This window comes from Malurus melanocephalus, unplaced genomic scaffold (genome assembly GCF_030028575.1).
Source record: "Malurus melanocephalus ecotype Western Australia unplaced genomic scaffold, MMel_1.1 scaffold_835, whole genome shotgun sequence".
Lineage (NCBI taxonomy): Eukaryota > Metazoa > Chordata > Aves > Passeriformes > Maluridae > Malurus > Malurus melanocephalus.
The window spans coordinates 148495-170611 of record NW_026624067.1 but is presented as its reverse complement, the minus strand read 5'-3'; positions in this window follow the sequence as shown (position 1 = coordinate 170611).

Sequence of the window (22117 nt, the reverse complement as noted above, 5' to 3'; positions counted from 1 at the left end):
AAAAAAAAGCAACAATGTTTGCTTAATCCATCCCAAAAAAACCAAAAACATTTTTAGGACTTGGAAAGCAGAAGAGGTGATGTCCATAAAAAGAAAACAACCAAATAAGAACTGTCCATTTGCCCCTTCTCCCAGTTTGGAGCCGAAATGCCGGCCCTGCTACAGAGAACAGCTTGTCTGCTCCAGAGATAATTACCAGTGCAGCAACGTCCTGGCAAAGTGGCCCATGTGTCAGGCTGAGGACGGGTGCACACTGTCCTCCTTGACTTTTCACTGAACTGTGCCTTAAATTTCACATTTTAACTCTTTTTGTGTTTACATTCAGCATTACCACATTTCACGCACGTTGCTCACAGAGGGCTGAGCCCCACTTCTGCAAATATTTTCTCCTAYGTCAGTTATACAGGAGTTACTGAACCTTTATTTATATAAATATATGAAGTTATTTATGTATCTTGCTGTTATTCAGGAGTTAAAATGTGTCACTGTCTACCTAAACATTTCTGATGGCCTTGTTGTTATTCCTATGCAGTGATACTGAACTGGGAGCTCAWTACAAGGGATCAGATGATTCTCCCCATTTTAGCCCACTCCTCAAGCCCCAGAAAGCTGAGCCAGCTGCCTCAGCAGATGCTCAGCCACCCATCAGAGTGATCAACACCACCCTTTAGGTGCACATGATCTATCCAGGTACCATCCTCTGCACCAGACAAATGCTGAGTGGCAGCAAAAGCTGCTGCAAGAAGAACAAGGGGCAAAAATTTTCACAGCTCGCACCCAGTTTTGTTCAGCCCTGTTGAACATTCAGGAGAAACTCATTTCCCATTCCTCCATATCATTTAAATTTGCAAGATCTGGTCCTCTGTGTGAGCAGCTCTCTGCCCACCTCACCTCCACAGTCACAGTTCTTTGGTTTGGCAGGAAAAGACAGTAATCATCATAAAAATGTCCTCCATATTCATAGGCCTCACCCCGTAAATGCTTAAGAGTGAATTCCTCCTCTGGTTTCCAGAAGCCCAGGAGAGAAATAGCGGCTGCTCGTTCAATAACACGGGTTGGATTTTGTCAGGTTGCAATCTCCAGGAGCGACACGGTTCCAGCCGGTTAAAAGTCAATACATGAAATGACACAGCACTACATGGCATGACAACAGAATCCAATTTAACACAATGTAACATATCAGGAATGTAATTTTTTCCCTTTTCAGATTGGCTGTCTGCTGGCATTTCGAGTATCAAATAGCCAACAAAAATGTTTTCCRACCTGGGAGCTGTTCCATTAGCATTGTCTGCGGCGCTCCGATAGCCGCTGGCCACGGCATTCCCACTCAGGACWCGGTGGGCAAGAGTTCCCTGCTCACTTCACTTTCAATTTCCAAAGGGGAAAAGAAGCCCTTTGCAAACTTTTGTCCCCTTCATTGCAGCATGTAAAGTAAATCTGTTTAGTATTTTATTTATATGGTTTAAAGGGACTGGATTCGAACAAGCTGTTCCTTTTCTCAGCTAATAAACTGATTTAAACCGTGGTGAGTGCTGTCCAGAACACATGCACCTACGGAAGTCACTGATTAACAAGATARCATATGAACAGGCCACATTTTTCAGATTTTTAGTCAAGTGCCTTCCTAAAACTATTTAGCATCCTGCATGTGGTAAAATATGAATTAACACAAAACTGCAGATGAAGGAAAACAGGATACTTTTGCTTATCGCTAAAACACTACAGTAAAATCAGTGAAATACAATAGAAAATCCACTGGACCACCAAGGCAAAGAAGTCTTTTGCTCGGTTATTAAAACCACAGATCAAATAAGGACAATAATTGAATTTTCAGAGAGTCTTCAAACACATATCCACAGTGAACACAGGGAAATCTGTGCACACAGAGACAATTTTGAAGTCTGTTCCTCAGCTCAGCCCTCACTAACTAACTCAAACGAGGTATTTACTGCAGGAAAAGTTGAGAGAAAGGCACTGTATGTACGCTGGAAGAATTTGGAGTRTTTCCTGGACTACTGCCCACAACATGGGAAAGGTGCATTGATTGGCACAACACTTCAAACGAGGCTTGAGAAAGTAAAGCAGACAGGAATAAACACGTGGCTTTTCAGCATCATTTTATTCTCTGCCTCATCTGTGGGACTTTACTTAACTCACACCCATATCAGGGGTGAAAAAGAGAAAAATCTGAGCAATACTCTTAGCCCTGCATAACCACTTAGTGACAGGCTTGCATTCCTTTGACCAAAATCATTATAGTTYTACTGCTCAAAAAATGCGCTTTATTAAAAACTCATTAGGCCCCATTCATTTATATTTACCTAATTCTCCCAACAAAAGCATTAATCTTTGCACAATTCCTCCAAGCATTTACCAGACGAATATTTAAAACAAGAGATGTCCTGTGACCATAAATGTCACGTTTATTTGTGTTATATAACTAATTAATATCTCAGACTTCCTGCATGCATCTGGATAACAGTACTGTAAATATAAATGAAAAATAAGTAATAATTTATGAAATCCAATTTGCATTTTCAAATATAAAATGTGCAAAATCCAACTAATTAGCAAGAGTGAAGGCCAAGGTGTTTCTATAGCAACTATAAAAATGCTTTWAAAATGTTTTATATTGGGCTCATTAATGTGTGTATTCCTCCCTTGTTTTGTGGGYATTCCCTCTGACACAGATTCTGCTTTGCTGTTCAGTTCTGATCACTGAGTATCATTTACCACGTCTGGCAGAACTCTGGTACTACTTTATGCTGACACTTTTGTCACGGGCTTAGAACAGTATTTGGTGTGCCAGAGCAAAAAATTGTAACAATAATTAGAACGGGATCCAATGGCACAGCAAAAATAATCCAACCAACTGCCAAAGAACAGAAAACAAYGAGAAACAACCCCTGAACTTATCCTCTTTCTCCCTTCTTCCAATTCACTTTCTTAATTCTGACCTGCTACATATTGTAGATGGACAGACAGCAAAGTTTCTGGCAGCCCCCCGGGCTGGTGCCAGAGCTATTCCTGGCTCTGCACACAGCATCTCCTGGCTCAAAGGCCATGCTGAGGAATTCTGATTTTCCCTTCCTAACCAACCCCCTCCCGTGCAACTTTCTTGCTTAGYAAATTGAAATTGAGACTCTCACTTCCATCTGCAGCACAAGGAGCTCCCAGCAGATTGATTTCTGCACCAGAGCCGACCACGATGCCTGAAAAGCAGTGAAACCTGCTGGCCTGAGAGAGGTACAAAGGTGACAAATGTCCTCATAAAGCTGGGACAGGGTGCACTGCAGCAAGTCACTCCTTCTTTGCCTTGATTACTGAAAATCATTTGAAACCTGGAAGCCCATCCCTTCCACCCTGGTTATTTGAATGCAAAATAAACTTATGCTGAACGGCAGAGAAGGGGCCATCAAATGGCATTTATTTCCAAGACAGCTTTAATCAAATGCTTATTCCCAGCTCCTCTGCCGACTATCACTAATATTTTATGAAAAAGTCCACAACATTAGGTCTAAATTATCACAAACAATTGAGATATTCTTGAAGCACTGCAGTGTTGACAGAAAAAGCACACACAGTGGCTGCTCACAGTTGGGGCATTAATTCCTAGTGCCACGTGTGTAATCCCTGTGATAGCTTCATACCATTAGACTGCACTGAAATTTTAAATGACCTTATAAAAATAAGGGAAAGGTCTAGTCCACTCTTGTAACWGCTATTAGTTGTAAAATACTTGTCTTTTATACACTGAGAACATTAAATTACTGTCAATAGTTAAATCCCAAGCAGCCCATCCTGAGGGTGCTCACCAGAATATCCCTGATTTTAAAAAAGGCCTTTTCCTCAGCTGCGTCCACTGGGTACAGCACAAGGCAGACATTGCCATGCTGAAAAGTTCTGATCTGCATATTACATTTGCAACAACACCCCTGTTTCCTCAAAAACTTGTTCCCAGAAACCTCCTCCAAGGCTCTGTTTGGGCAGCTCTGGCTGGGGCTGTCACGCAGCTCAATTAAAGGAAGCACAACCGGCAGCAAAAGATTCCCAGCACTCCCCRCAGGATGAGCTCTGAGTGACCAGCTGCTCTCCCAAATTTGACACCAGGCATATGGAGGGGACTCAGGCCCGGGGGTAACGAGCTGGGGCGAGCTCAGTGAGCCATCAATTAGGAGGAGCAGCAGCTCAGCCTCCGCGCCGCGCCGTTCCCACCGCCCCRCCGCCGCTCCCGGGGATCCTGCGTGCCATAAAACTCGTGGGGAACCAGCTCAAGGGAAACTCTTTAAGATATATGATGAGGATTAGCTGTAAAACACTAATTAAGGATGGGCTGAGGAATTAGCATGAAGCTACAGGACTCTGGGTTTTATTTCCCCATCTAAGAGCATTGCTGCTCTCCGGTTAATGAAAAGAGAAGTTGGCCAAATGGATTAGAGATTTTTCCCTTTGTTTCTTTTTACTACTATTATTATTATTATTATTATTATTATTATTATTATTATTATTATTATTTTACGTAGTTTATTTTGTAGGCACAGGTCATTAAAGAAGGAACACGACCAGAAAAAAATCTCCTAGTGAAGGTTCATTGCATTTTTCAAGCACAAATAAAGTGTCACTTTAAAAGGAAATCCAGTTACTTTGAAACATTTGTCGCTTTACTTCAGTGCATGTGAAATGAATACAGGGCCCAACACTGCCCTCAGCTTCTGTAATTTCCTAGCAGCTCAACGCTCAGAGGCAGCACGATGTAAAAATATGTATATTGTTTAATTTACTGCAGTACGTTTCCATTTTTCTCATGAAAACAAACAAACAAAAAATAAAAAAAAAYGCAGCAGCTGGTTCCAATACCGCCCACTTTGCTCAAATTTATAGTGAAAACTAGCAGCAYCATTAAAAACAAACATGTTGCTCCTCTCCAAGTATCCTATAGAGCAGCTCCCAGAGAGACGTGTAATTTCTGTAAGAGRTCCAGGAGGCACCGGCCAGCTTGGAGCTCAGAGCTCAACCTCCAGCTATGTTTTCCAGGACAGAAATAACTAGAATTTTATTCGTCTAAATRGTTTTCTGGAAAAGAATGTTTTGGATAGAAAAGAACAATCTTAACAGAAAATTTTCCATTTGCTGAAATGTTCCAATTTTCTGGTGAAAATTAACAATGAGTCCTGTAATTGGGTTTGGGATGCCAGTGAATGCTGAGGGCTGAGCTCCACCACAGCTCCCTGCTCTGCTCCCCTTCCCTTCCCACCCTGAGGAGGGGAGGAACAGAGGATTTGAGGGCAGATGGAAGAGGCAAAGAAGGGGAGCAGATAAAAACAAACATATTTTTTGTTTTCAGTTCTCTTCTCCAAACTGATAAATGATGTAAACGTTTTCCAACGCTCCTTCAGCTGAGCAATTAATCAGATGTCTTGGAATAAGGCAGATCCCCTGGCTGCTTTGTGGAGGAAATAAACACAATCTTTTCCTTATTCTTTCCTTGCTCAAACTCCTTCCCACTGAACCAATCTCCCAGGGCAAAAGGAAGGAGATGGCTGTATAAAGTATTTTGGGATGGGGACAGTATTTTCCTACAGCAGCAAAAACACCCCTCATTCTGCAAGAACCCCACCCTGGCAGGGAGATGGCCACGGGTGGGGACAACCTGGGCTCTCTGCAGCCTCGTGGTCCCAGCAAAGAGCAGATGAGATCCAGCATTGCCTGCTGCTGGCAAACCCAGCAGCACAAAAGCCATGTCAGGACTCATTACATCTTCTCCTCGTGTTCCTCAACCTGATGTCTGCCTGCTGGTGGCCTGCGTGAGGACTGGCAGAGGGGTTTCAGAAATTATTTGTGTATTTTTGCAGGCATGACGAGCAAGGAGAATGGGGAAATGCAAAAATAAAGAAAAATGTTCAAAGTTTAGCTTGGTTGATACTTTGCAATCATTAAACAGCATTTTAGCAACAATTCATAGGATGGTCCTTTGGACTAATATTTTTCCCTGATAAGACGTGTGGAAATACAACTAGAAAGGCTGAGGTAGTTAGAAAGGCAAAATAATCTGCTCACAAGCTCCTTTTTGGTTAAATAAAAAACCAAATCCATGAACCTCACCAACAGAAGGCGTAACTTGCCAACTGCATTTGCAATAAAGAGCTGGATCACCCCAAGAGCAGCTYGTGAGACCTGCCAGCAATTTTAATAAAATCAAAATGCCCACTGAGATCACAGCTAAGCACTTTTTGCAGTCCAGTAGCTCTCACCTGCAAGTGCTGCTTCAGCCTTAACTTTAGACAAGGCAATAGTGATCTCCGTGGAATAACTGAGCTCACAGAAACTGTGYCCAGAGATGAAGGACAGTGTGCTTGGAAGGAGTTGCAAAACTCAGGCCTGATATGTAAAGCAGGTAGAATATTCCCAAGGAAGAAAAAAAGTTTTTAAACTCCTTCCCTAATAATGTCCTAGCACACTAAAGTTAAGACAAATGCCAGAAACTCCTAGAAATAATAACATCATAAGAGCTYCAAGTTCTACATTTTCCTATTTTTCACAGATGTGAATTACTTTGGAATTCAGACACAAGAAAGCRCCAAAGCTCAAATTGTCTCAGAGGACAATGTCAAAACATGACTCATATCTAACTTCAGGTGCTTTGCTCCTGTTCCTGGGATTTTCTAATTTAATTACTTACTCCATGTATGCATTTATTCACTCATTTGCATCCCTCCATTTATATTTAGCGGATTCAACTATATAATTTTTTTCCCCAAATATATGAGGGAAATAGGGGGATTCACTCCTGCCCTGCAGCATCCTGCCCTGCCTGTAGTTAGCCATTGCACCAGCACAAAAGAAACCACATTGTATTATCCTGCTTCCAATTTCTCCAACTGCTTTGCTCCCAAGTTATGACTTTAGTTTCCCCCTTGATATGCCATCCTTTATTTATTAGGGCATATTTATCCATGGGGTTTTTTCCTTTTTATTGTTGGCCTGCTTTTACTTCTTCTTTAACCTTATTAACCCTTGCTAGTATTTGACAGCTTAACACCCTCCATTACTCTGTAACATTTGCTATAAGAACTGACATGGAACTAATAGCAGCCTTTTTATATCCAATCTACGAGGTCACATGAAACTGCCCTTGTCTGAACCCTGCAAGATTTCCTATAGGTGGTTCTCCTTTTCTCTGGATTTTCTACTTAATATGTCTCTACAGGCCCGTCTGAATGTAAAAAATGGAATCAGATTCCTGCTAACTTTAGTTACTGACAATGTACACCTTAGAATAGGAGTAAGTTTTCCCTTTAATGAAAGCTCCCAGTAATGTGATTTGAAACAACTTTGTGATATTCTTTTCAAGCATTATGTATCACTTTTTAATGGCATACCCACGGACCTTCCATTTCAAGGGATCTTTGATTTTCCCAGCAAAGGGCCAGAATGGCATGGTCACATCCATCCCCTGAACCTCAGCTCTGAGTGTAAGTAGGACATTAAAGCGATAGCGTGATAAGGTTGAGGTGTCTAGCTCAGTTGTTCAGCATGGCTTGATTAAATGTAATTAATTTAGGTCTCTGACTTCAGGGGACACCCATCACGCTGCACTGTACAGAGCCAAGCTGTTGTTTATCCTCATGACCGGATCTGCTGGAGCCTTCCCCCAGCCTGTGGAGCTTAACTCTGCWCTAAAATCCATTGTGAGATTGTTCAAATGCAAAAGGCTGCAGTAAAAACAGCCCTGAAAAACACCTGAAGTGCTGCAGAGCTCAACAGCAGCCCAGGGAGGGAAAACGAATCACCAGGGCAGGAYTGCTGAGAAGAGCTGCTATGAGAACACCAGTTACTTCTCCATTTTTATCCTAATGGAACCTCACAGCAGAAAAAAAGGTATTTTTCCCAAGCATTTATCCTTTTCAAGCATTAGAAATTAACTTTTGCTAAATTGAAAAGTAAAGCACAATGAGATGTATATAGCTGAGCAAAGGAATACATGGARGACAAATTGAAATTTAGGAGAATGGGTTTTAACAGCCTTTCTTGCAGATGTAATACCTGCTTAGATTAGTCTATGATTATCAACTTGAAAATTAAAAAAGTTTTCTATCTGTGCAAATACATCATYCTTATTATTGCTATTCTAAATGCAGCAGAGACCCTGGGAACCAAATTCTTCACGTAAAACTTCTTTTGGGAACGCTTTTTAGTTCAGAAGTCCACTTTTTCCCCCACCCAATTTCAATTTAATAGCATCTCGAGTGATAAAGTGGGAAGAGACAGACATCTGGTAGAGCTAACTAGTCATTTGCTGGTTCTGTGAAAGTTTGTGCTTCCCAGTGAGTGTCACATATGAGAAATGCAGATGGTCCCAAGTTGGAAAAAAAAAGAAGTGTTGAAACATATACAAATGTTATGAGGACTTCAAGTGTAAAATGTTAACCAGCTGTGAATGTGACATCTCTAGTTTTACTAACTCTGCTGAGATACATCATTACTGCACATGAAATCCATATATTTTCTGTACTGATGGCAGTTCCCTGTTTTCCATTTGCTTCTAGTTTGGRGCCAAAGCCATCCAGATGAGAATATTAAAAAGATAGGAATCCAAAAAGATAAAGAAAAGTGACTCTGTTCCTAAGAGCTGTTTGTAACCGCCCCAATAATTTCCTGTGTTATAAGCTGGCTATTTACTGGGGGGAGGGCAGAAGTCACAAACATCTAGAGTTAAAAATAATATATAAATGTTAAAACAAAATCAAAAGGTTACTAATTCACACAAAGTCCTGGAGATTTAAAGTCATCCATTCTATATACAGTTCAGCAATGCCTGGAATGCAATAAGACATTTAAACCACAACACAGCAGTGATCTTGCCCTGTTGCTGGCAGTATCAGTTGTTTCCCACACAAGGGCCTAAATCTGACCCTTTTATGAAACTTTTACATTTGCAAAAATAGAACAGTTGGGAAATCTTGGGCACTTCTAGTTAAACTGCAAACAAAATAACCCTCTCTTTGCTGCTGCTCAAGGTCTAGATAATCACCACATATCAAGGCAATTACTTTCTCCCCCAATATGAGTTGTTTTGACAGAGCTTTTCCAATGTTATGTACAAGGCAACCTGAAAGGAAAAGAGAACGTTTGTTTCAGGAYGCATGAAAGTGTTTGAGAGTTCTTAGACTGAACAAAAGTGGGGGCTTCTGTTGAAATGTCAACCTCCTTTCTTCAGAGGACAAGGCTGCTGGTTTAGGGTCCTCTTACTAATAGATTTCTTCCTGTTATTATGGACTTTACTATGACATTAGCTTGCTTTAAGATGTTATTTGTACAAGTAGCTTTCCCAGTGTGACTGTTCAGCTAGCAGATTTCTTTCAACACCCACAGCAGAATTACYCTGAGATGCCATCACAAACTTTTTCAAGTTCTTTTCCTATTGATTTGTGCATCCCAGCTATGGAGTTTTTACCCAAACAAAGGAATGGTAGCACAAGAAGCCAATTTGTCTTTTCCTATCAGAGACAGAAAGATGAATTTCATAACCCTTCTCTCACTGAGGGCAATATCAAAATGACATCACTCAACAGTGGAAAAATACATTAAGGCATCCCTGAGAGGAATAAACCCCTTTAATAATACAAACTGGGGGTAAAGCAGACACAAAAACACATCCAGAAGGATTTGAATACCTCAAGTTTAGCCAAAGGCCAAATTTGTGCAGGTATTAAGACACCTGAAGGTAGAAATGAATGCCTGTCAGGATACTCCCTCCTCGAGCAGCCCCTCTGAAAGCCCCATCAGCGTTTCCCACTGCTCCACTCTTCTCCAAACTTCAGCCATAGGCTGAGCTCCTGGAAAGTGCTCTTGAGCAAGTATTATTAAAGCTTCCCTGAACTGAGCAGCCCAACAGGACTTGGTGGCTGCTGCTGAGCCCTCGTGGGCACCCAGCCCATGAAAATCCCTGTCCTGCACTCCCTGAGACCGAGCTCGAGCCGCTCCTGCCCGCCAGGCAGACAAATTGACTTCCCAGCAGTTCATTGCATCCAGCACTTTAGCAAGAAGGTTATAAATTGAAGGTGCACATGGATGCAAAATCATCTCTCCCTAGTGGCCATGGTTTACTCCRGGTAGGAATCCAAGCCTGGATGCCCCCAATCCCATGGCACTGCCCCATCCTGGCACTGGGGACCCCAGGCATGGTCCAGGACACGCTGTCAGATCCCCGACTGAGGAGCCTGAAACACTGAAATCCTCTGGCTGTCACGCCGTGCTCGGGGCTCAGGAAGTTGGCCACCTGGGTAAATGTTAGAGGATCTTGTACATATTATATCCCCATTATTTTCTGACAGACTTTTCCTTCCATTATGCGATACAGGAAAAGAGGTTCAGTGTTATAACACCACCAACACGAGTTTTGAGCTGCTGCTAACTGCAAGCCCAGATCCTGGATACAGACACACACAGCTATCAACAAACACAAGGTAGCACCGTGACCACATTAGGTTTTTCCTTTACATTTCATTAAAAAAAAAAAAAAAAAAANAAAAAAAAAAAAAAGCTTCACATAGTTTCCTCCTCTTGACCTAACACAAATTCCATCAAACTTCAAAAACAATACTTTGGGATGCTGGAGGATGCAGGCCGGAAACTGAGGAAAGACTTTACACAAAGTTAGGAAATCTTTTTTGGAGGGAATACTTCAAGCTACTGAACAATTTTATCTAGATGACTAGATCTTATGGTAAATGAGAATATAATTAAATTTAAGAGCTGTGCTATTGTGTTTGRGGTATATCAGCTCATCAACAAAAGAAAGACTGTTTAGCTATGCTAAAAGCGATATGTAAATACCATCCTCTGATAAATAATTGATTATTGCCTTAATGTTTGACAAAGCCATAAAATGCCCTGCAGATTATGTCCAAAACATTTGAAGGTGATGTGAAATCATTTTTATTGTAATGACAGTGAGCTGTCCATGGTTGACTGGTTTAAATTTTATCTTCTCTTGTTAGGAAAGGTTTCTGTTTTCTTTGAGAATTTAATTATCAGAGGGTGTTTAATATGATAGGAAGATTTACGGCCTTCAGGAGCTATCCAAAAATAGTGCTATAAAAATGGACTTAGATCCCATCACAAGCAATAAAGCTGCTATGCAGACTTGATGCTTGCAGTGAAAACTTTGCGTATGAATATATTTCACCATCACACATAAAAGTTCACTTTGGAGGATTTTGAATTTTGACCCTGAAATGTGACCCAAATAACAGGGTGAGGGGAAAAAAAAGCTCTTTACAAAAAAAACTCAAGCTCTGCGAGTGCAGATCTATTAGTGTTTATTTTGGAAAATGCTCTTCACCATCCATAAATATTTGTTTTAACTCGTTGCCATTAAGATGCAGCAGGGACTAAGTTTTCCAGGAGGACATAAAAAGAACAACAAAGATACACTCCTATTGTGTAATAATCAGTCCACATTTCAATGAATAAGTAATATTTCTCACAAGCCAAAGTTAGATAGTGGATTTATTTAACCTCTGAGGGTCAGGTAATAAATACTAAGTGAATTATTCAGACCAATGGCTAATCAATACAATTCAGTGATATATTTTTTGTGTTTCATAAAAGGTTGTACACTAAAGGCAGTGAGCAATTATGGAAATTGGGCCCGAGCGGCACTCAATTCTTCTCTTACTTGAAACCCCAGCACCACTACCTTGACAGCAAATCGATTAGTGTGCTAGTGAAGCAGCTCAGCAACCTCTGACCCCTTCCAGCTCTGTCCAACAGCCTGGAGAGTATTTTATATTTATTTTATTGAATTAACCCCCTCTTGCCTGTGCACTGTTTTACACGTAGAGTAATGTGGTGGGAGAAAAGCAACTGGGTTCTTTCATTTAAATACCACTCTGCAGGTCCAAGGAAGGCAAAAACCTAACAGGCCCCTTTGTTCTGGCTGTAAAACATCCATTTCTGCCACAGCACGGGGTTTTCCAGTCCATCYCAAAACTAACATAATTAACAGGATGCAAAAAATGTCCTAAGTGAACCCCAGACACTGAATCACTCCTATTCATACCTGCCCTGGCACACGGCTACCAACTTTATACAATGCTCAAGTCACTGTTTTGCACCAAAAATAAAAGCTCCTCAATAAAAGTGAGTTAATATTGCTATAGGTATAATATCCTGTTTTACACAGAGCAAGGGAGAACACTATAGATTAACAGCATTTTCCACCAGGAAATKAAAACTAGCATAAAGCCACATAAAGCACTTTTTTCTGGACATTTAACTCTATAGGCACCAATCCTGTGTCCTGTGCCTGACAAAGCCCTGCCGGATCCCAGTGGGAGTTTGCAAATATTCAAGGTAATAAAGAAGAAGATAATTTTAGGTGGAAAGGCTGTGGGCTCTTCCTTGGCACCATGCAAAGGGTTCAGCACAAACACTTTTGGTGGTGCCATGGATCAGGAGCCCTCAGCCAGCTGTGGCCACCAAGGTGTCACCTCTCTGTCACCATCACCTCTCTGTCACCACCTGCCCAGATTCCAAGGGGAAATGTAAAACATGCAAAGGAAAGCATCTTCCTTGCTCAACAAGCATTTTTTTAATAACTCAACTCATGAGTCCTTCATACACATCCTGAACAGGCTTTGAAAATGATGCTCCATTTCCTTTTCCAAAAAAACAGGCAGGACAGAGWAAAGGTGCTGCAACAGCTGACGTTTATCCCAGCCTCAAGCACAGGGCTAAAAMCAAGATTTTCTGTGCCTTTAACTGGAGAGCTGAGTACTTCAATCCCATGGAGGGCCCCACGTGAGGTATCCTACCCAAAGCACAAWTCTCTTTACTATTTCAACACCGTCCATAGGAGTAAGCAACAGCTGCACCTATTTGAATACTCTTTATGTCACATATAACCAATTTCCCTTTTTCTAGGAAATTTATTCTCAATTTACACTGGCATGGTTGAGAGAGGATTCAGACCCCAAAATTCCTAATTTACATTACTATTCCAATACTAAAAAGAATTARACAACAGGTAAATACTCAAAGACTTGCAAGCATTGCATCCCATCTGGTTACAAATGCATACTAAAAAATATAATAGGAAGTCACATGCAAATAACAGAAGGAGAGATTTCTCAGGAAGAAATCAATCCCCCCAGAAAAAGTGAAGACATGATGCTGTTTCCATTGAGGSTAATGGGAACCAGATTAGATTTCCACTGTAGCTGATCTGTTCCACGCCAAACAATGATAATCAAAGCAAAAATGGCATTTAGTAGGAGTCCAGAAGCTCGTGTGCTCTGTCTACAGGTCATATTCTGTCACTTCAAGGCTGAATAAAACCTGCATGCATAGCAGGATACATCACTTTTAATAAGACCACTCACAGAAAAAGGGACCACTCAAAGTTCACCACATTGACCGTAAGCAGATACACAGCCCAGGCTTGAGCAGGATATTTTATAAAACCCTTTTATGCTTTCGTATAACACTGCATTGAGTTCTGAATTATTCTTTTCGTCTCTTTTGCTCTCAGAATCCATACAAAAGTGATTACTTCAGTCATTTTTCAATATTACTTTCATTCCTGGAAAATGCATTTTCAAAAGTTATTTATTTTTCACAGCATGTCATGTTGTTATATTATACTAGTTAAAATAAAACCACTGTAGGCTTCAGCATGCATTTATGTTTCTCTTCCAATAGTATGATGTAGGATTTGCAGRTTTTTATGCTGAATGTATTCTACATATTACATTATCAATCCTTTATCTTAGGTTTGGTGTAGATTWAAAAAACAAGCTGTTAAATCAAGTTACTAAAGTAATTGAGCTATAAAAATGCCTTCTTATTTATAATCACCATTTCCCTCCGAAAAGGAGTTTTTAAAGATCAGCTGTGGTTTCTGTTATGCAATTTTTTAAAAAACAACTTTATGCTGCTGATTCCAATTCTAACCTAATTAAAATTATAGAGAAAATGTATGTTTCCTCAATGGAGGAACTGGCTTTATCAGCACATTGCAGGCTGGAACTGCCCTTCAGCCYGGGGACCTGGGTGAGCCCAAGGGGCAAACTGGGGCACAGCCTGGGCCTGGGCAGCCCTGGGGCACTGCTCATCTCTTATCCTGCCCCAAAATTCACCTTAGRAACCCTTTTCCAACGGTTTAACTCTGTTTGTGTTTCTTAATACCTAATCCTGGCTAATGCTGGAATGCAGAAGAACATCATTTTGGAGCAGGAAAGAGGCTGGAACAGAAGTTATTTAAAGAGAAATCCTTTGCTTGCCCAGCTGTGGCCAGCAGTGACCATCCTGCCATTCCTTAGTGGTCGCTTCTTCATAACCCATTCTGTTAAACGTCAGGAAAATGGCTGTTTAGCCAGCTATTTGCCAAAAAAAAACCTAAAAAACTCTGTCTCCACAGGGAGCTACCTCAAACACAACAGCATGGAGACTTTCTGGGGGTGGGGACACTGCAGGARCTTGGGGACCCCTTGTCCCCTTGCAGGATCCTGCCCACCATGCTGCCAGGGTGAAAAGCTTGGACATGCTGCCCAAAACCACAAAACCAGTTGAAAATCCCATGTCCTCAGCACTGTGATTCCTTCAGAGCRGGCAAAAAGGGAGAAGCATAGCAGGGAAATGCCAGAATTGAGTCATCCAGCCCAAAGGTGGCCAAGGGAGGGATGAAACATGGCATTATTGGAGCAGCAGGAGCCACGGGGTGGGTTGAGGCAGCGGAGGGTCCCACATCCCTCTGACACATCTCAAAGGCTGCAATCCTRCTCTAAAATTSCCTCCCTCCTCCARCCAAAATCTCTGCACAGCCCTGYCCATCYCTCTGTCACCCCACACACACAAAGGATGCCCCACACCATCGATGAATCACATCTGTGCTATAAAGGCTCATCCTCCCAAAAAAACCCACATTATCAGGCACCAGAGCATCTGGATGCCTTTAGAAAAACTGCTCTCCTTGCAGTGCAGCTGAATCAGGGGCAGGGAAAAGAAGGTAAAGAGGTTAAATATTTAATAAAGTGTTCCACAAAAACTCCAAGRGCAGCTCTGAAATGCCTCCCTGCTCCACACCCACGGAGGTGGCCGGGAAATGGCCGAGGGCCAGATGACAGGGGACTTTTTTTCTGAAATAGYGCTGGCAGAGGCCTATCAGGAAATCTTTCAGAATTGCTTTAATCTTTCATTTTAGTTTGGTCTCTGGCCACACAAGTGCGTCCAGCCCTCGGAGACCCTGGAGGTCACTATCTGTGAGTTTTTAAAAACAGGAAAGCCATTACAGAAAAATCAGAAGAGCAAGGGAAGAAAGTCCGYGCTGTAAATATGTACATTTTTAATACAACGGAACGGTAGTTACATTTTTTGTTCTGCTCTTGCTTTTAACTAAAAAGGAAGGGAACCTGGAATGTTATAAACACCTCRTAGTTTTTAGCTCTCTGCCAAAGAATTTATCCATTAAACACAACATGAACTATAAATCTGAATTTCAGCCCCTGCTCGCTGCATAGGAATCTATTCTCCCCTTTGATATGCATGTGAAGTTCTCATTGACACTAATGGGAGTTACATGTGCTTATTATGGGATAACTAGACCTCTTGGTGTGAATATATACTTTAGACAGACATCTCTGCTTAAGTTTAAAAAAGAAAAGGGAATGAAGATGATACCAGTGGGGGGGGGAGAAAAATCCATTATGGGTGTTGTGCAAACAAAAGTACCATTCTGTGCATTTTTGATCAGCAGGAAGCTTGGGAAAAAAAAAAGTTGCAATTGCATCCATGTACCTCATCCTTTCTGCACGCAGGGACACGTGTGACGATGTGCACCAGCACTGTGTGTACTTGCAAGGGAGAGTATTCACCCAGTCTCCCCAAATTTCAGTGCTAGTCCCAGACTCAGCTCGTGCAAATCAGCTCAGCTCCACAATTCCCCCTGAAGTGCCCAATTTACACYAGCAGAGCGGGTGACACGGGGTCTGTGGGAGTGCTGGAAGTCCTGGGTCTCTCCTGCAGGCTCTGTGTGAAGTGGCTGCTGCTCTGAATGCTAATGGGTGTGGGAGCGCAGAGCGCCGGTATCGGCGAGTTATTTCTTTTATGGGAACATTTCCTTAGATGTGTATTTCATTTTTTAGCTTTCTGGCTAGAGGTGTTCCCAGGGACAGCAAATAGAGAGGGAGAGTCATGTTAAATTCATAAACATAATCTGTAGAAAGTAAGAGAACGGATAAGGATGGGGTGGGTTGAGCCTGGGCACCCACCAAAGCTGCTTTATCCCTCCCCTCCTCAGCTGGATTTGGGGAGAAAATATRATGAAAGGCTCATGGGTCAAGAGAAGGACAGGGGAAGATCCCTCACCAATTACTGTCACGGGCAAAACAGACTCAACTTCGGGAAATTATCTTAACTTATTGCCAATCAAAAAAAAAAGAGTAGGGTAATTAGAAAAAAACCCAAATCTTGAAACATCCTAAAACATCTCCATCCCCTCTCCCTAGACTCAGCTTCACTCCCAGTTTTCTCTATCTGCAGTGACATGGGGCACAGGGAATGGGAGCTGCAATCAGGAGGAGGAGGAAGGAGGACCCCTCCCATGGGAAATGATCCTGCAGGAACTTCCCTGGTGTGAGTCCTTTCCATGGGCTGCTCCCTGGAGTTCTCTGTGAACTGCTCCTGCGTGGATCCCTTCCTGTGGGCTGCAGTCCTTCAGAACASGCTGCTGCAGGGTGTCCCCTGTGTGGGGTCACAGATCCTGCCAGAAAACCTGCTCCAGTGTGGGCTCCTCTCTCCACGGACCCACAGATCCTGCCAGGACCCTGCTCCTGCAAGAGCTTCCTACAGGGTCACAGCCTCCTTGGGCATCCCACAGACCTCCAAGGGCTCCAGAGGAATCTCTCTTCTGGTGCCTGGAGCACCTTCTCCCCTCCTCCCCCATCCTGGCATCTGCAGGACTGTTCTTTTCACACATTCTCCCTCCTCTCTCCAGGCTGCAATTGCACAGGGTTTTTTTTCACCTTCCTCTCTTATCCCAGAGGTGCCACCCCCACCTCTGCTGGGCTCAGCAATGGGTTCATCTCAGAGCTTCTGTCAGACCCAGAGAAGCTTCTGGCAGCTTCTCACAGGAGCCACCCCTGTAATCCCCTGCTACCAAGCCCATCTTGCCACGCAAACCTAATACAAAGGATAACATATGAGTGAGAATATTCCAAATCTGCATTTTTATAGYCCAAATGGATCTGTGTGTATCTCTGTACAGCTCTGTGTGTATACATGGGTGTCAAAATATTGGCACTTAGAGTAAAATTTATAAATTGTCCAACCAGTACAGATTATCTTCAGCAGGTTTTTTTTTTAATCAAGAGCTTTTACTGGAAATATTAGTAAAGGGTCAATTCCCCTCCATGCACCAAGTGACACTTTTGAATAACTGTGTTATGCACAGCGCCTTAAGAAGACTTATAGGACTGTCACAATATTTAACTACTCATTTTTGCCTGCATGATTGTGGTTGATATGACCACAGAATACTGATCTATCCAAAAGAGAAAAATTATAGAGTGGAACAGTGGGATTTATGAATGAGATATCTTTGGCTGCAAAGCAGTCCCATTTATAGCACTCAGCCACCACAAAACTGCTGTGTAATTGGAAGAGAAATTTTTCCCATGTACTGAAGCTGTAGTTGAACTGCCAAACAATGAGAGACAGCCTTGTCTGAATTAGAGGAGTCACATACCTGATTTTTCTCCCACTCATTTAGAAACAGACCTTATTTCCCATCTCTGCTGCTCTTGTGCTGAGACTGGGGGTAGGAAAGCTGTGTTTTGCGAGTGCCAGAGCCGAAAGCTGATTCCATTTAAGCATCATATCACAGTAAATGTGTGGACAAATCAGCAGGACAAGTCAGAGCTGCCAATTTTAACTTCCTGAGTATCTGCATGTGAAAACTGTTATTTTCCCAAGGAGGCACATGGGCTTTTGTTATGATTATTTATTTGTGTTCCAASAGGCCAAGGAAGTCACAGAGAGGGCCCTGTGATGTGAGAGGACACAGAGACGTGGCGCTGCCCCAGGACTCTCGGGAGGTGGACAGAGGCTCCCGGGATGGATTGATACTCCCAGGAAAGATGGATCTTTGCCCACCCAYTGGCTCCATGTGGAGGCAGCAGGCAAGTCCCTGCCATGCTCACACAGCTTCTGGAGCTTTWCAAGCCTGGTGACTGCAAAGCCAGCAGGCTAAAATCCCTCATCCACAGCCCCACAGCGCTGCATGGACAGACAGATGGACACACACATCGAGATTCCCCCTTTGTGCAGACCCACAGGGCAGCCCCAGAGTGCCAGGCAGGGCAGGACCCCTTACAGGACCAGCTGCTCAAAGCAACAGCTCGAAAACAGGAATGAAGAGACCATGAAACACGTGAATTCCATGGAAAACAGCAACCTCAAGGCCTCCCCTCAACAGGCAATTCCACAGGGCATGGTCCTTCTGAAAGCAGTGCATGGGGCACGTGCCATGGGGACGGCACAGGGTCACCCCCTTTGGAGCCAGCASGACAAGCTGCTGTGTCATCACAGTGTCACCCCTTTCCTCCTTCCCACCCTCTCCATTTTCCCTTCAGTGGCCTCTGCCCTGGAGGCTGCTGGCCAGGAGCACAGAACTGTGCCCAGCCAAGCTTTCCCCTCCCTGCCCAGGGCCACTGCCAGTTCCACAGCAGCCACATAACAGCTCAAGGCACCAGTCTTACACATATTTTTGCAAAAGGCAAGTTCTCAGACAATCCTTTCCATGTAAAGTCCTTACACATATTTTTGCAAAAGGCAAGTTCTCAGACAATCCTTTCCATGTAAAGTCCCTCTGACCACATCCCTGATCACAAACAATGCTGAGGATACCCTGGGTGACCCTCAGATCACAGTCCACCAAAACTCAAAGCTGGGCAGCCCAGAAATCCCAGAACCTCGATGCTGCTCTAGAAATTCAGGACAATGTTCTCAGTGATGAATAGGAAGGTTCAGAACAGCTTCTCCAACTGCCAAAACGTTGGAACAATTTACATTTTCTCTTTTCACATCATCCACAGTGAAAATCAAAATACCAAAGTACAGATGTAACACAACAGGTTTCATAGTTTGTAAAGAGTTCTYTAATCCATTTCAAATTCCCTTTAACAACAGGATTTCTTCTATGTTTGCATTCAAACTGTGGGTGATTAAACAACAAGCAGCAGAAAATTAATATGTTACATTCAAAGCCACAGAAAAATAGATAATCTCATTGTCCAGGGAGAATCCCAGGAATCCTTGAGTTTCCAGGAACAAAGGCRACAACTCACTCAGGCTTAGGTCTTAGCAGAATTAACATTGCTCAATAGCAAGTACTGATTGTGGGGCTTTTTACTAACCTACAATACAGAACTTGGCTAATACTTAAACAAATAAATAAACCTTATTTATATTTAAAGAAGAAAAAAAAAAAGAGAGAGAGAGAGGTCAAATGTGCCACAGAAAGCAATGAATGCAATGGATTCAGAACCACATCTGAAAACCTCTTCTAGGTCCCCAGAGACAACCACAGGACGCTGCTCCCAGCCAGGCAAATTGGAAATGTGAACAATGACTCTGGATTTTCTGTTAAAATTCATTGGGTTTATTACTTGGTTTCATTTTTCCAAAGGGCACTTTGCACATAGAAGCCCCAGCACAGGCTCAAGGTGCCCAAATCTCTCTCCCTCTCCTGTTTAGCAGCACATATTGATACCATAATGGAGCTTCAAGGACCTGGCCAGGATCCTCCTGACAGAATGAAAGRATTTTCCTCGGGGCAATGACACCATGACCAGATCTCACTGATGGCAGCACAGCTCATGGGCAGCGTGGAGAGACAAGGACCTGAAGGAGTTCAGATGCTGGCAGAAGGGATGCCAACTATTTATTTGGGGAAAAAAACTCAACAAATCAAACATGACTGCTAAAGCTCTTCTGGAATCTCAGTCTCTAGAGACTCCTTCCTTGGAGAAAGAGCAGTTTTTCCTCCTTACACCATTGACCCAGAGGAATGGGGTGGGGAAAAGCAGACAGGAGGCCACCAATGCCCCTGCCAACAGGCTCAAGATGCATTCCTGCCTGGGGTTAAGAAGAGCTGGAGACGGGGATTTACTCCTGACAGGAGCAGGGAATCCTGGGCAGGAGGAGGYAGTGGCACCTCATGCATGCTGGGGGCAGAGGCTTCTCTCACATGTGCCCTGCTCAAACAGAAATGCACAAAGACAGGGGTCAATCAGCCCGTGGACAATTAATATTATCACTGGAGCAGCCTCGCTTTTCTCGCTTGGAATTCATCCGTGGCAGGGAGGCACAGAACTGGCAGCCACAGCAAAAACCTTCCCAAATTTACACACCTCCCCCTTGAATGCCCTGTTAATGTCCCTGTGAGAAAGGACTCAGTGAATCACTGCAAATTAATGGTATAAGAAGAAAAATTCTGCACTGCATGGCTTAAACAAAAAAAATAGTCTCAGATGGGGAGACAYGAAGTAACAATATAAAGGCAGAATGAAACATTTTGATCTGCTGAATGCCTTTATAAATATTTGAGTATCATTTATTTATGTTTTCTTTCTTTTCATTGTAAAGCAAGGTTTTCTGACAAAAGCCCTCGTTCGGAGAACACTGTGCTTTATTATTTAACTTCCTAAAAGCAACATCAAAGGCTTCAGTTTAAAGCTTTAAAACAAATGAACTATTTGCAATATTTTAAAGATTTAGAGATGAGAAGAGCAGGAGTTCTCCACAGCTAAGATCTAAAGGCCTCTGTGGTCTGTGCTGGGCAAGGAAGACACAAAAGCTCTGCCAAACGCCRGGGAACAAAATCCCTGACATCCTTTTGCAAGCACCAGCTGTAGCATGTGCCCAGGGCTGCCAAGATGCTTTGAGTKCAGTCATTCTCCCTCTCACCATTGSATTTCACCTGCAGTCACCCTCTCTCCTTTTCCAGCCATCCCCCCATCACAGTCAGGGCCCCAGAGTGGGTGCTGGGTGTCACCTGAGCCATGGGCAGTGGTCCCCAACAAGGACAGTGCATCAGTGGCACTGCTCAGACACGGCTCCATCCCTGTCCCAGCTCTGCCATGACACACTCTGAGTGACCCTGCCAGAAGAAAATTGGCCTGTGCCGTGTCTGGCACCTGCAGATGTGTGGCTGTTCCTGGCACTCACACAGCAGATAAAATGACAAATTTCTCCAGCTTTGTAAGGTGTTGAGACAAAGCTTGGGAGCACTGCTGGAAGCAGCTCCCAGTGCTGCCCTGGTGGATCGGGCCCTTCAAACAAGGCACAAAAGGCACCTCCGAGCTGCAGCCACCTCAGGGAGCCTTTCCCCACATCCATCCCACCTCAGCCCATTCTCCAGTGAACGAGCTCTGCTCTGCAATCCAGACTGTCACACAAACAGAGCACCTCGAGGTTTCTTCATGTGGAGGCAAACACAACACAGCCCCGAGGGCCCCCGCTCATCCTGAAGCCAGAAGCTGAGGCACAGAGCAAGCAGCAGATCTGCTCTTCATTTCATAGCCCATCCCCTGCTCGCCTCTCTCTAATGCTGAAATCCRTGGTGTGCTCACACACCACATCTCCCTGGTATCTTTTGTCTGCTCCCAGGCTCTGCAGAGGCAGGGCAGGCTGACTTGTGCTGCACAAATCCTGTTCAGACCTCATCATCACTCAGCAACACTCACAGCACTCCTCAGCTCTCACAGCTAATAAACGGKCAAGAATCAGAATTTGCCTTTTGGTAGCATTAATCACCACAGCTGCAGTAAGTGTAAATCTGCAGAGCTCCACCAGCTTTACTTTTATATACAATAAAAATATAAAACCTTCATTAGGTGTTATGCAGTTTGTAAGAAAATCCCCAAATTAATTTTTTCGGGGGAAAAAAAATTTAAGAGAACATTCACCTTCAAACCTATGCCAAGACCATTTCCTTATTGGTTTGCTCTGAGACAACTTAGTTTAGGTCATACAAACTTTAAACCCCTCAAACACGTTATGAAAATCTTAAATTCCACCTAAACTGGCTGAAATTATGCAGGCACCTTTAAAAAAA